General features: G+C 38.7%; 1 long non-coding RNA gene across 1 annotated transcript in view; it reads right to left on the bottom strand.

Annotated features, from left to right (window-relative positions):
• Nucleotides 1-12,485, bottom strand: part of LOC116695579 (uncharacterized) — a 16,040-nt gene extending 3,555 nt beyond the window's left edge. The window contains exons 1-2 of the long non-coding RNA XR_004333500.1: nucleotides 12,413-12,485; nucleotides 6,869-6,870 (exon numbers count right to left, since the gene is read on the bottom strand). This is a non-coding gene — a long non-coding RNA (uncharacterized LOC116695579). The remainder of the gene's footprint in view (nucleotides 1-6,868; nucleotides 6,871-12,412) is intronic.
• Between the last annotated feature and the right edge of the window lie 2 nt (nucleotides 12,486-12,487).

Here is a 12,487-nt window from a genome sequence, read left to right on the forward strand (position 1 = left end):
AGCTTGGGGCCCAAGGCAATTGCCTACCTATGCCTAATGGTAAGTCCGCCTCTTGTAGTTCGTCAAAAAAATGTAATAAGTCGTAGTATAGGACGTCGAAAAAAGTGAGAAAAAGTCATAAAATGTCATAGTATAGAATATCAAAATTTGTCGTCGTATAGTATGTTGAAAAAAAGCCATACAAATGTTGTGGTATGTGTCAAAAAAAGTAACTGTATAATATATCTAAAAAAGTCATAGGATAGTATGTCAAAAAAAGTCATTAAAAGTCATAGTATAATTTATATAAAATAGTAGTATAGTATCTTGTAAAAAAACCCGATTAAAAATCATAGAATAGTAGTCGAAAAAAGTAATAAAAAGTAATAATATAGTATCTAAAAAAAAGTGATAAAATAGTCATAGTACAGTATGTCGAAAAATTTGATTAAAAAAGTTACTTAAATCGAAAAGTGATAAAAAAAGTCATAGTATAGTATGTTAGAATAAGCGATAAAAAGGTGATAGTATAGTATGTCGAAAAAAGGATTAAAAAGTAATTTATAATATGGCAAAAAAAGTGATACAAAATAGTATAGAATTTCAAAAATAGTCATAAAAAGTAGTATAGTATTTGAAACAAGTGATAAAAAGTCATTGTATGTCAAAAATAGTCATAATATAGCATGTCGAAAAAGATGAGATAAGATAAGATATTACTTTATTCATCCCACAGCGGGGAAATTCCTTTGTTACAGTAGCATTCTCAACAATAACAGCAAAAAAACAAACAAACAAACAAACAAGTAAACACAAGAAAGACAGGCAAACAGTGAGACTATGAGAAAAAAGGTAGACTGGAGTAAAGTGGCGTCAAATAAAGGTTTCGTAAAGTAAAGTGCGGTTGCCATAGTGCAAAAAAAACAATATTGCAGTGTAAGTAAGTGACTTTAAAATTAAATTGAATATGTAATTAAAGAAAAAGTGACAAAATGTAATTTTCTGGTATATCGAAAAACATCATAGTATAGTTTGTCAAAAATTGATTAAAAAAGCAACCTACAACATATAGAAAAAAATGATAAAACAATCATAGTATGTCAACAGAAGTCATAGTGTAGTATGTTGAAATAAGTGATGAAAATGTCATTGACATATATCGAAAAAGTGATACTACAGTATCAATAAAGAACTCTGAGTCTGATTTCTTCAGTGGAGTTGAGTTCCAATAAAAACCTGCAGAGGGGCACATGTCTTTGTTTTTATTGTCTATTGTATTTACATAATGTATTTATTCATTAGACATCTCCTTGGAGCCCCCCAGTCAAAGTCCAGTTAGCAGCTGTTCTGGAGGAAGATGTTCTTTGTGATCATTATTGAGACTTTAATGGTACTGCTTCTTAAAAAATAATTTACTTTTGAATTAGAATAAAATACACACTCAGTGATTATTTGATTTTAACTTTATCCATTACTTTTTTAGAGATGTAATAATTTGAGTTGCTCACTAGATGGAACTGTTTAGCCGAACATGATGGACTAGGCTGCATGTTGCTCAGTTTATGTTTTCTTAATATTATAGAAGAAGATATCAAGGGTGGCACTAAACAAAGGTGAAGTTTGCAAATAATACACTGCCTACGTCTCCCAACGTCTTGATGTACAATCACTACAGAAAGTGTTGTATTATGTAATGAATGGAGGGCAGTTTGTGGTGAGTGCTGACACTGAGATCCACACACAAGGGAAAAGGAACACCACTTTTTCCTTACAATGCCAGGAAAAAAGATCTTTAATCATGTCTAGTCAAAATGAAAATACACACTATACTGCAGTGTCCATGTTTTGGGACAACTGAAGAATGTGTCCTCAGACCAGCATTTCAGTCTACTGTGACAGGAAGGACGTAACATTTAGGACACCGTTTGAAATCTACTGTGAAATGTCTCTTTTGAAATGAGTATTCTGAGATACATATTTACACATTTACTTAGCTACATAAAAAACTTTTTAAAACAGCAGTTATAAAATGTTTAAGGGGGAAAAAAAGACCACAGAAGAAGTCGACTGCCATGCTAGAGGCTCTATGAGGCTGCACTGTGCTTTAGCTAGAGGCTAACATCAGCAGCTAACATACTCACAAAGACAATGTTTAGAAGGTATGTTAAAGATCTGAGTTGTGCGTGTTACAATGTTGACATTTGTAGTAGAAAAGACAGAGCAACGTGGACACTAATGGGAATTTCATTAAGGAAAGTTTTGCAAAGATTTATTTATAATTTTATTAAAAGATGATACAATGAATCTTAAGATGAATCTTAAGGGGAAGCTGAATATGTGTAACAAATTTCATGGCAATCCACAGAATAGATTTTTCACTGGACTGGCCAACTGATATTGCCATCCTAGAGACACAGCACTGGCATTAAGGACATCAAAATAGAAAGGAAAAAAGAAAGATTTAAAAAAAAAAAAAAGAGTCAGAGAACAACATATTTCAGTAGATGAGGATGATAAAGTTGCTCTTATGTATTCACAATCTTATCCACGGATGCAGGTGTTTTGGTTTTTGAACATGAGGGCCGCTGGTCAACGTTTAGTTGTTGTTGAGCTTGTGGACTCACCAGAGAAACTTGTAACTCTGCGTGTCAGGTAGTCGTGTTGACTGTACACTATGTGCAGCCTGGTGTGATCCATTCAGCAGTTAACCCATTTCAACCAATAGCAGATGAGTAAAAATAACAGCTCAGCGTTTAAATCTGATTTTCCTACACGTGTAAAACACAAAGTGCGCTCTTCTCTCTGGAAGCTGCTCCAGAGACGAGTGAATATGATTGTTTTCTTCTGAGGCACTTGGTTATTTTTACTCAGTTCCTCAGGGAACCCAGGGCTAGGGTTAGAAATTGCATTTAGTCTGATTCAGGTTTTATAGCTTGCCTTGCAATTACCCAAAACAACAGTTACTTCCCCCCTGTGGGAACTCAATGCAAAACTAGACATTGATTTGCATCACAAACACATACAACAATAATATCTAACTGACAAGTTTCTGTTTCTTTTCCCAGAAGAAAAAAAAAAACTTTAAAGACTTTAAAACACTACATTTAATGGCTTATAAAGCCCATGTGACCCATTTCACTGCACAAACAGACGTAATCTTGCCTCAGTTAACTGTCTGTTTGTCTGTCCGTACATCCCCCCCCACACCCATCCTGTAGAGAGGGCTCTCTTTTGACAGCCTTCTCCCATAAAGGAGGCCCTGTCTGGGCTTTGAGAGGCTGTAATAGCCCCCTAGATGACAGATGGATAGATGGATGGATGGATGAGGTAAAGGCATAGGAGGCTCTGAATAAGTTGTACAAAGCATACCATTTTTTTCTGAAGACTCACACTCTTGTCTTGGTCAGTCATGGGGGAACAAAAAACCAAAGTCAAAGTCAGGCAGGAACACTCTGGCTGTGAGAGACAAGAGCAATTACTGTCTGAGAGAGAGAGAGAGAGAGAGAGAGAGAGAGAAAGAGAGGCAGACAGGATGAGAGGAGCAGGACAAAGAAGAATAAAGGAAAATAAGGAAAACCAGAAGGACTTCTGACACTTCTGGATTTAAGCAGCAACACAGCAAAAAAAATGAAAAATAAAAATGGAAGCATACAAAAACCACAAAACAAATCTCTTCTCGTCTCCCCTTCTCGTCTAGAAGAAATAAGATCATCGGTGGCATCTATGCCATGCCTGCAGTAGGTGTCATTCTAGTTTTTCTTCAAACTACAGCAGTACAGTGACCCTCAGAGACGCTAGTGTGCTGAACCTGAAACAGAAGATTCACCAAAACTGGGACTGCATGTCTCCTCAGCTAAACCCAGAGAAAGTCCCCTCAATTATAAATGTTTCCTTAACACTTAAAGATGTTTCCCACAAAATATGAGTATCCAAAAATAATTAAACTCATATAAATGAATGAATATAACAGGAAGTAGGACTTCAGTGTCTGCATCATAACAAAAAATGATAATATGCAACGAGGTTTCTTAAAATAATAGACGAGGAAGATGTGATCGAGTCTATTTCATCCAAATGTTCCAAATGGGTTTGTTTGAAGGGATTTTAAATTGGATAATAATTAATGCTTCATAAAAGGGATTGTGGATTGTCAGCCTTCATCCATTTTTATTCTTCTTCTGGTTTGGTCAAGTTTGCATCAGTTCTTTCACATATAGTAGCCGAAGGTGGACATTTCAAACATTAATAGTCTGCTTGCCTGTTTTCCAGGTCTTAAAACCATAGAAATGTTTATTTCTATGGTTACAACTGACTCAGTTTAATGTGTCCTGTGCTTGTAGTTTATTCATCATAATGACAATAAATATACTAAAGACCAGCCTCATCCCTATCTATATTCATACTTGTGTATTGAATTTCATCCAAGGCATAAATGATGACCAAAAATAGACACACCAAGGAAGGCCCAATTTTGAGCCGAAACCTTGTGTGTGTCTGTTTCTACACTGTTAAATATTTTTTCAGAGCATTTAACTGTTGTGCGAACTTTACCTTATTTAACACTCCCCAAAGGAAAAGGTAAGATGGATTTGGATCATAAACCTTTTATTAAATATGTGTTTACTCATGATCAGGTCCATTAAAGGAAGGGCTACTATCTGTCAGTGTAACCGCTGTCATTGTAAATGTCAATTTTATTTCTATAGCACATTTAAAAACAGCAACAGTTGACCAAAGTGCTGAACAGGGTTGATGTCAAATACATAAGTAACAAGTGTAAAAATCACTCCAGCCAAAATACATCACAGGGAGACAAACCACAACACTTTAAAACATCAGGATCCAGGTTAACGAGGGTTAAAAGCTACAGCCACAACCACGGTCAGTCACACTTCCAGGACTGGCTGGTTTGAGCAACCCCTCGACTCGTTGTGTGTAAAAGGACGAATGACAAGCAGGAGACTCGTTGATCTTTAGACAGTAGGACACAGCGACGCCTTAGTCAATTAGTCAATTAGAAGCTCTTTTCCAGTGACGGCTGAGTGTTACTGCGCAGCCTCCACCTGTAGCGTTAAGACGTAGATGTGACGTGAACAACCTATCTGAAAGCTGTAAGTCTTCTGGTAGCTGTGCAAGAGAAATCTCAGTCGTTCCGAATGTTGCAGAGACGGAGAGCGTAGGTATATGTTAGGAGGTGACAGAGGCACAGGCTAATTATTGCAAACTAAAATGCTGGTTACCTTTGTAATTAAACTTAAACAGCTAATCTAAGTCAAAACGGCCTGCAAGATAAAATAAGCAACATAAAATACAAAGTAATGGAGCTTTTAAAATCCTAGCACTTTGAGAACTATTGATGAAAAGTGCATTATAAATAAAATGTATTATTATTATTATTATTATTATTTGTTGTCAAAGTGATGCCAAAATGACTGGCAGTCACTGGAATGCTAACAACAGGTGATGGCTTGTTAGCCTAAGTATCTCCCCGGAGGAGGTACGCTTTCCGGATGCTCTCTTACCCCCTTAGTCTTTACGCCGCGACGGGCCCGTTTATTATCTGAAGAGGAACGGAGTATGTACTGGTCAGTCAAACAGTTGGCTCCCAGTAGCTTACATGCAGCACACTACAAAAGAATAGCATGTTATTTTAGCACAGGGGCTAGCTAAAAGTCATTATGCCACTTTTAATATTCTAGCACTTGAAAACAACAACAATCCACTTGTAACTCATTTTATTAATATGTCAATAAATCACAGTGCACGTATGTTACAATGAATCGTACAATGACTATACGGGCATAAATACACAATATTTGTACTCTGTGCTGCACCTTGGGCACGTCTCTCATAACTGGCAATGATTACACAACAGCCAGTGGCATTTAACTACTGTAGAGAGGGCGCGTAAATAATTCTACATTGATATTAAATAACAATAATGGCAAGTGGAATGGCATAATATATAAACCCTGTTACATTAGCACAGCATCAAACAAGCACAGTTGCCTTGGTTCACTTTAGTATTCCGCCTGCACTGATGTAGATTAGTGGATCTGTTGTATGAGCTTAATGAAATCCTGCCAACCACTCAAAAACAAGTATTTGTTGTTACGCTAAAAAGAGCAAACCATGACATTTGTGCTGTTTAGATGCTTATTTTTCCATTTTTGTTAATAGTTGATATAAATTGAGTTCATTTCCAAGGCTTTGGCAACAAACGTTGCTGTTGTTGTTAGCTACCAGCAGCAGCTTTAATGATTCAATTCTGGTTTTGAGGTGTGTCGATAAAGCTGTTTTGTGGTGCTAGATTGGCTCTCAAGTTGTCCCTCTCTTTCTCGATCTCCTCAAACACACTCACACAACACAAAACACACACACCACACACACACACAACACACACACACAACACACACACACACACCACACACACACACACACACACACACACACAAACACACACACACACACACACACCACAATCACTTCAAATACTAATTCAGAAATACCCCAGAAGTGATGTCTTTGGCAGTGCCACACTGGATAACTTTTAAGTCTGTCACTGAGAGGTTTATTCCCCCAAATGCCGCTGGTTGGTTATGTTTATTACAGTTCCCCTTCGAGGGGAACTCGAACTGCGTCGGTTACGACACTATAGGCGTTCCCATAGTGTCGTAACCGACGCAGTGTCTCGTTCCCCTATCTCGGGGAACAAGGGTTACATACGTAACCCGAGACGTTCTTGGGTCAGCGTCATCACTCTTGAGTTTGTGTGTAAAATAACACTGTATGGGTGCATGTTCTTAGAGGAACCACAATGCACGTGGCCAGATGTAGCATTAGCTGCTAATGCTAGTGTTACTAGCTTTTTTGTTGAATTTTTTTAGACTTCTAATGTCAGGCAGTGTTATAGTATCATGGTCTGACATTTCTTTTTGTGTACAAATGTTGTGGATGCCTCGGGAATGTAAAGACCTAAACGGAGAGGAGTGGGTTGCACACACACGGACAGACACACACACACACACACTGATCAATAAACCTGATAAGAACTCCATCCGGCCAGCGGGCAGTGACTAATGCTCTGGCTGAGAGAGAGAGAGAGAGAGAGAGAGAGAGAGAGAGAGAGAGAGACTTTTGAGTCATGGTGGTACCTGTGGTGGGCACTAATCAAGCAAACTCAAAAGAAATATGAAAGCAAATCAAGAAGAGAGTGAGCTGCCATTTTTACCCTTTCCCATGTACAACAGTAGCTACATTAATATCATGTTACCTGTAGACAATCCTTTATGACTTTATCTAGGCTAAAACTGTCATTACTGAAATCACACTAAACAAATATAGTAATTTGTCTTAAACTGATTGAACCTGGGACGAACAAGTCCCAGAGTAGAGACCAGTTTTTGAAAACTGAAATCTCAGACATCTGTGATTGTGAAGCCCCAGAAGCATCAGCTGACATATCATTCACCAAAGATTCATGAAACCTGTGGAGGGACAGTCTAAGGGGAGACGTGTCAGGTGTACGTCTGCAATGTTTTCAAATGCCAGAAAACATGAAAGCATAAAGAGCTGATTGCAGCAGCTGTCCTAAAACTCAAGTTTATGTGGAGAGTTGCACATTACTTAATCAAAACTGGCTGCAACACAAAATCTACTTTTTTTATTGGTTTATTGGTTGTTATTAAATTGTTTACACACCTACTAACTAACTAGGTGAAACTGTTATGAGATGCGATAATAAAACTGTATGTTCCACAGCTCAATATCCATGCAATATGACACATCAAGGAGACCTTTCAAAGGTCGATATGTTCTCAGCATTGTTTTTCCTTAGGTCAAATGTTCAACGTATGTTTCTCTAGGTTAATATGTCCAAATCACCTACAGCTTATAGCCCACGGATGTTACACTCCGAGAAACACACACCCTCAATTTTGCAGAAAGACACTTTTCTTGACTTCAGACACTTCAATGGGCCACCGGTCGGATTTGAACCCTACATCGCTGCAGGACTCCGCCAACATGGGGGGGGGGACGCTATTACTAGGTGAGCTAGGGTCACCCATGTCCCGATCTTCTCATAAGTTTCTCACCTCCTTATGTTACGGGAAAGGGGGGGGGGGGGGGGGGGCAGTGTTATAATGCTGTCTGCCTCATCAAACAATAGAATGTATTAAATATTGTATATTGATATAACAGCCTCAGACTCTCAGTATGGGCCGGTTTCTTACACTTGCAAACAACATCTAATTATTTGTTTTCAGGGCGCTCTGAAAACGACTCCTCAAAGACGTGATTTACTTCGTGTGCTCTGAAGGCGGCTTGTCTGATTGCTGTGCTGATTTTCTTTTCAGATTTCTCTCTGCTGGGTACTCACATGAATATCATTACGATAAAAATAACAACATATTGTGGAGCATAGATGAGAAGGTACTTACGCCTCATAATGTACTTGACAGGACCAGTCCATCGGGGCCTTAAAAAGCAGCTGCACACAGGATCTTGTTTAAAGGAAAAAAGGAGATGAAGTGACGTCTGTGGGTTGAAGGTCTCCAGGTCTGTTGCACCATTCTTCTCTGTAGTGAAATTCTTAACCAACTTTAAGAGGAGACAGTAAGGTCCTTTTTTTATTATAGATATCACCATGGAACTGCCCCAGTCGATAACTTATATTAAGACAATAAGACAATAAGTTTTCTGGAATTGTATGTTTAAATATACAAATGGGGCATTATCTTGTCTGCTTTAAAAGTCTTATTTCATTTTGTTGACATGTTACAGTCAAAGGTTTTAACAAAGGGGATTTTTGATATCTCTTTAATCCCTCCGTAAATCAGAAAATGCTGTCATATAGCCATAAAAACAATTTTTGCCATGTTTTAAGGAATAAAATGTATATGAATGATATATGAACAACACCCTTGGTGAAAACCTTCCGAATTTACATATGAATGTAACTGGAAAGTTTGGTGTGTACGTGCTACTGAAGTAGAGATTTATGGCTTTCAAGATATGGATTGTAAAATTCCATACATCTCGCAAGACACTCCAGGTGATAGGTTAAAACTCTTTTAACTAATAAAGCACCATGATGCTTCCCCAGTTGATTATTAAGTTGTTCCAAAACTTTATGTTAAAGAAATAAATATTAACGAAATATTAAAATGAGGCATTATCTAATGCTAACTATTTATAAATTTAGGACACAAAAAAGACGAAGTGTAGTCGCTCCAGGACCTTGAGGCAGACAGGGGAGGGTGTGGCCGACCTCAAGCACCCGGACATAAACTGTCCAAAACCTCACGCCACAGAAATGGTTTCTTCCTACTCTCGCACTGTCAGACCTTCCTCCACAGCGCCGCCGAGGAGGGTCTGGTGAGTCCACACAGCATTCGTGGATGGGAGAAAAACGTGCTCTGGGTTATTGGCATTTCTTTAAACCAATCCCAATCGTCTTCGGCGGTGCTAAGGGCCGGACAGAGCCATGGTGCTGCTGCAAAATAGCCTCGGGAAGGAACTTGTTTTGGTGGAACATGTGTACGTGTTTTCTGTTGTAGCTGTGCAACAGAAAACTCAGATTAGAGAGATAGTCTAGCTAGTGGTCTAGATTTACCCTGCAGAGATCTGAGGAGCAGGTAACCATAGTCCTCAGAAATCCACCGGAGTTTAGAATATCAATACAAAGAAAGCACGAGGTAACAGACATCTGGCCAAAAAAAAGGGATATCGAGCGGAATTTCAGGAAATGGGGAAATCCCGGAAGTGGAACATCGTGGATATTGACTAGTTTCTTCCCAACCTCAACTAGTCTCACCAAAAAGGCCTGATTGGTTTTGTTGTGTTTGGGCAACTGTGAGTTTTAGTTCTGAAACTGTGCGGCTGTGGCTCAGTGGTAGAGTGGTTGCCTGCCAGTTGGAGGGTTGGTGGTTCAATTCCTAGCCCTGCAGTCACATGTCGAAGTGTCCTTGGGCGAGACACTGAACCCCGAGTTGCCCCCGGTGCTGTGCATGTGTGTGAGTGTTTATCTGATGAGCAGGTGGCACCTTGTACGGCAGCCTCGGCCACAGTGTAAGAATGTGTGTGAATGGTGAATTCACTGTAGGATGTAAAAGCACTTTGAGTAGTCGTTAAAACTAGAAAAGCGCTATATGAATACAGCACATTTACTGTTGAACTTTACTCGGTTTACAGCAAAACTTTAAAATGATGTTTATGTTTCTGGAGAACTTTCCACAAATTAGCCAAGAAACTCATATTGGGACTTAATACAGAAAGTTGTTTAAACAACATTAGGCTGTGTCGACTTCATCCAGTCGGCTACCGTAACTGTCCCCCACAGTTGGAGAAATTATTATGCAGAGAAGCCTAGATTCCTTTGTAGAGAATGAATAAATGCACCATGTTTGAATTATTCAACAGTGACAAGACCTGTGTGTCTTAGCTGATTGGCTGTTTACACAACTGATGTGGAAGTGGGGTGAATAAACAGCCTCACCCCGCAGTCGTCTCCATTCTGGGATTCTTCCTGCGTCGCGTTACTGACTGGCTTCAGCTCATCTCGACACAGCGACAAACACGAGGCCGGCGACACTCCGAGACGCCAAGAGGAAGACCACGATTTCCATGAATTAGGACAAACGCGGATTAATTAAACATCAGAGCAGCTTCCACTCCTAACTTCCTGCCACCGACGCTTCTCTGCGTCCGGCTCTCTTAAAACAGACTATTAAACAGAGGGAGGACACACACGGGGGCCTGTCTATACTGACGTCTGACACACATTCAGAAGGAAAACAAACTGACAAGGACACCGGCTCTGTCAAAACAGGAAGTTTGCCGGCAGTGCTGAGTGGGAGGTTGGCTTCCGCCTTCGCAGGACCGAGACTAGGAAATACTTAAAAAACAGGATATGCACAGAATAAATAAAAAAGAGGAATTTCTACGCAGAGATAAAAAGTCACAATGATCGTTAAAAAGACACGAGTCACACAAAACAAGAAGGTCATGATTAGGTATATTTCAGATTTTTTTTTTTGAAGATTACAGTCATTACAAGAGTTATTACATCCCCACTTAAAAAAAAAAAAAAATCACATAAAAAATTAAAAGATTTAATTTGCAGCAGTTTGAAGATATAAATCGATAAAAAAAGTCCCAGGTTTGCTTTAGCGGTCCATTTGTGCCTTGTTTTTTTTTTAGAAAGCCTTCATGTGCAGCGTTCAACTTTCGTCTTTCATCATAATTGCTGAAACGATGTCGACTGGCTTCACAAAGACACAAAGAAAACACTCAACATAAAAAAATAGAAAGCAAGATCACTTTTTTTCTTTTATCAAATTAATTGAGGCAACTAAATAACAGATTGCCATAACTAGATTCTAGGAAAATCACAATAAATCACTTTCCTTCATTTGTTAGAGCAAGACCCAATTTGCATTTTCACATATATTGTAAAAAAGAAAAAGAAGCATTAGAATATTTCCATAAAATGTACACCACTGTTCCTTCATCAGAAAATACAATACAAATCTACTTTAGTGGTTTTAAAGGATGCATGATAACTGGATCAATCTGCTCAGTTTGTCGTACAAAATGCACTCAGCTTCTTTTCTTTACACTTTTGCTAAAAGGAAAAGAAACGAGACATTTCAGACAGTCCGACGCCTTCTGAGCAACCATTCATCTCATCTTATTGCTTTTACCCTCTGACTAAATACAAGCAGCTGTTGTCAGTCTGATGTGTGTTTGGTTTTGTTCAGTTCAGTCCAAACCTCTGTGATACCTGGATTATCCACGTGTGTAATTATCTCTGTGCTGAGTGACAGACTTTCTCATCACCCCGAGCCTGAAACAACCCTCAGAGCCGCTTAAAATAGACATCAGATTTAGAAGAGACACGCAAGATACAAAAGTAGGTTTCTGTGCGATGGGGGTCAAACAAGAACGGCACATTTCCGCCCGAGTTTGAACAATTTTGGTCTTTTCCAATGAGAGATTTCTGTATTTGGGTTTCTCACGGGTTTAAAGGGGGCTCAGTTAACAAACAAAGGCGATCACGTTTCTGTGCACCAATCAGAAACAAGCAATTTGAATCAACATGTGATGACAATCTATTTAAAAAAAAGAAAATCTTTTTAGCTGATATACTGTCAGTCCAATGTGATCAAACCACAGCCACAGAGTGAGTGTTAAACTTCAACTTTGCTTGTTGCTCGTCATTAATATTAAATGTTAAAGAAAGACAACCAGGTTTTCTGGGAATTTTAAGTTCAATTACTAATTTGTAAATGGGTGACTGACTAAGATTCTGGTCTATGTTTTGGTGATTATCAGTATCAGATAATTTAGTTGTGGTTTTTATTTATTGTCATAACATTCTTACACTCTGCCCCCTGTTATTAAACAGTCAGTTTGCCCAAACTTTAAAAACTTTTTCCCACTTCTGTGTTATCTAGCAATGCAGATTGTTTTGCTTTGAAAATATCACTGCTGATGCATCTGCCCC

This window comes from Etheostoma spectabile, chromosome 9 (assembly GCF_008692095.1).
Source record: "Etheostoma spectabile isolate EspeVRDwgs_2016 chromosome 9, UIUC_Espe_1.0, whole genome shotgun sequence".
Lineage (NCBI taxonomy): Eukaryota > Metazoa > Chordata > Actinopteri > Perciformes > Percidae > Etheostoma > Etheostoma spectabile.